The sequence below is a fragment of the Equus quagga genome, unplaced genomic scaffold (assembly GCF_021613505.1).
Source record: "Equus quagga isolate Etosha38 unplaced genomic scaffold, UCLA_HA_Equagga_1.0 HiC_scaffold_15150_RagTag, whole genome shotgun sequence".
NCBI lineage: Eukaryota > Metazoa > Chordata > Mammalia > Perissodactyla > Equidae > Equus > Equus quagga.
The window spans coordinates 1-3,588 of NW_025792699.1; the positions used below are offsets into that span (position 1 = coordinate 1).

At 34.6% G+C, this 3,588-nt stretch overlaps 1 pseudogene; it reads left to right on the top strand.

The window, feature by feature from the left end:
- The first annotated feature begins 28 nt into the window (after positions 1-28).
- Positions 29-953, top strand: LOC124231988 (olfactory receptor 14A16-like; annotated as a pseudogene).
- Positions 954-3,588: the final 2,635 nt, after the last annotated feature.

The following is a 3,588-nucleotide window of genomic DNA, read 5'->3' on the forward strand; positions in this document are numbered from 1 at the left end:
TTTTTTTATACAGGTTATGCCTCCAGTAATGACAAATCTCACGTTTGTGACAGAATATCCCCTCACAGGATTTTCGACCAATAAAAATATGTACATTTTGCATTCAGTGCTCTTCTCCTTGATTTAATTCTATGCCCTCATGGGAAATGTCTTCATCATCATGATCACAACTTTGGACCAGCATCTCCACACCTCCGTGTACTTCTTCTTGAAGAATTTATCCTTCTTGGATCTCTGCCTAATATCAATCACAATTTCTACATCCACTGCCAACTCTTTGATTCACATTAACTACATCTCATTCCTTAGCTGTGTTGCCCAGGTCTTTCTCATGCTTTTTCAACAACCACAGAGCTGCACTCCTCACAGTGCTGTGCTTTGACCACTATGGTGCCACCTTCCATCCCCTGCACTATGAAGTCATCGTGAACAGGGATGCATGTGTTCAGTCAACCACCGTGTCTTGGCCGGGTGGGGATATGAGTGCCGTGATGCACACAGCAGGTACCTTCTCCTTATCCTATCGTGGGTCTAATATATTCCATAAGTGCTTTTGTGACATCTTGCAGTTATTGGCTATTTCTTGCTCAGAAAATTGAATAAGAGAAATTTTTCCTATCCTCATTAGAGTGGTGTTGAGTATCTGCTGTTTTATTTTCATCATCGCTTCCTACATCTGCATCTTCTCCACTGTCAGGAAGATCCCATCAACAGAAGCGTCAAAAGGCTTCTCCACCTGCCTTCCTCATCTGATGCTGGTTGTATTAATTATCTCCAGTGGATTCTTTGCTTATCTGAAACCTACTTCAGTGACTTTTATTTCAGACCCTATGATTTCTATGTTCTACACTGTGGTGACCTGAACATTTAATCTCATCTGGTATAGTCTAAGAAATAATGCCGTGAAAATGTCTCTGGGGATATTATTAAAGGAAATTTTTACCAAAAAGTGAAAACTATCTCTTCGTTTGTTGCAATAATAGATGCCATCTACAATTATACACAACTTATTTCTTGATATTTTTACTTCAAATCTTTTTAAGACAATTTTTAGAGCATTTTTAGGTTTACAACAAAATTGAGAGGAAAGTATAGAGATTTTCCACATAACCTGTACCCCTACACTTGCATAGCCTCCCCCATTAGCCATATAGCCCACCAGAATCATTCATGTTTTACCAAGAAAGATTTATATTAATATCTCATAATTACCCAAAGTCTGTACTTTACACTAGGGCTTCTCTCGTAGTGTTGTACATTCTATGGGTTTGGACAAATGTATAATTGCATATATTTATTATTATAACACCACACAGTATTTTTAGTACCCCCCCAAATCCTCTGTGTTCTGCCTATTTATTTCCCTTTTCTCCGTCTACCTCTGGCAAAAACCCATTTTTTTACTGCCTCCATAGTCTTGGCTTTTCCAGAATCATACAATATACATTTTTAGACCAGCTTCTTTTACTTGGTACTGTACATTTAAGCTTCCTCCATGTCTTTTCATGGCTAGATATCTTATTTCCTTTTATCAGTGTATTCACTGATTCACTTATTTATCCACCTTCTCAGAGACAGCCAGGTTTCTTCTAAATCGTCAATCAAGAATGAAGCTTCTATAGACATCCTTGTGCAGTTTTATATATGTAAATAAGTCTTAATTTCCTTTGGGTAAATACCTAGGAGCAGGATTGCTGGATAATATGGTAAGAGTTTATTCATATTTACAAGAAATCACCAAATTTTCCTCAAAATGGCTGTACTCTTCTACATTCTCACAAGTAATGTACTAGAGTTTCTGTTGCTTTGTGTTCTGGACTTTGGCCTAACAGGTGTTTTTTTTTAATCTCATTGTTTTAATTAGCATTTTCCTGATGATGTGATTTATGGAGCATCCCAAATGTTTATTTGATATCTGCAAGAAAGGGCCAGAGACCTATTTGAAGAAACTATGGCCAAAATTTTCCCGTATTTGAGTAAAAGCATGGATATGTACATCCAACAAATTCAGTGAACTCAGGAAATACACACAGAGATACATTTAATTGAACATTTGAAAGACAGAGAATCTTTTGAAGACAGCAAGAGAAAAAAAAACTCATTGTGTGAAAGGGAATCTCAAAAAGATTATCATTAAATTTCTCTGCAGCAGAAATCTTGCAGGCCAAAAGGCAAAGTCACGACATATTTAAAATACTTACTGAAAGAGAACAACTGCCAAGTGAGAATTCTACATAGAGTACAACTGCCTTTCAAAGTCATGGAAAAATTAAGACATTGCCAGATAAACAAAACCTGAGGGAGTCCATTACCACTAGATATGCCCTAGAAGAAAGGATGCTAGGCAGTATTTCAAAGCCATACGAAAATAAGAACTTCTCCAGTAAAGGGAAATATATGCATAAATATAAAAAACCACTCATTTTCTAATTTTTGCTGATAGTTCCAGTTTTTATTCTTCCACAAAATTTAAAAGACAAAAGCATAATTGTAAGTCTATGTTAATGGGTACATGATATATAAAGATGCAATTTGTGACATCAATGACATAACATGCGGGAGCAGAGCTGTAAATAAGCAGAGCTTTTATAGGTGATTAAAATTAAATTGGTATGTGTTTATAATGTATTGTTAAAATTTAGGAAACACCCTAAATATATATAAATAAATATAACAATATGTAATATTAATTACAATATAAATATAAAATATGTAATCTCCATGGCCTAATCAAAGAATTTCTCTCATCATCCAGAGTAACAAGCTTCTCTCTACCCAGGAATCTGCCATCCCTGCTATGTGTCAGAGCCCACAGTGCATCTTCCATCTTTCCTTTATTTAAATTGAATTTTTACTGTGGTGACCTTCCCCAAAGCTGTGTTAGACATTTAACCACACCAGAAATAAGAGTTTCTACTAATCTCAATTCTCATCAACACTTAACATTATCCTTCATTTGAATTTATCTATTCTAGGGTGTGTATAAGTGTGTGCATGTATGCATGCATGTTAGTGTATGTGTGTAGTGGCAGTGGTGTCATATTGTGGGTTTAGTTTGTACTTCCTGATTTCCAAAGAGATTTAAAACTTTTACACAGGTTTATTGGCCAGGGTACTGTTCTCTGATTTGAAATGCCTGTTGAAGTTTCTTGCTCATATTCTCTACTGGGTTATTTGAATTTTCCTAATGATTTCTAAAAGTGATTTATTTATTCTTAATATGACCACTTTGTTACTAATATTATTATTTGCAAATATCTTTCTTCACTATGTGACTTGCTATTTCATTTTCCCGTGGTGTCTTTTAATGAAAATGGTTCTTATTTTTCTGTAATCCAATTGATCAATATATTCTTTTTATGGTTAGTACTTTCTGTGTCCTGTTTACAACATTTAGGCCTAAATGTAATCAAGAAATGATTATCCTATGATAGTTTGTGTAAGTTTATTTTAAATTTCACATTAAGTTTTACAATATAGCTGGAATCATAAATTCTTTTGCATAATATGAAACAGAGGTAAATTTGGCTTTTTTATAGCATCATTTATTGAACTGGTCTGCAGTATTGTCTTTCAAATAAATGAAGT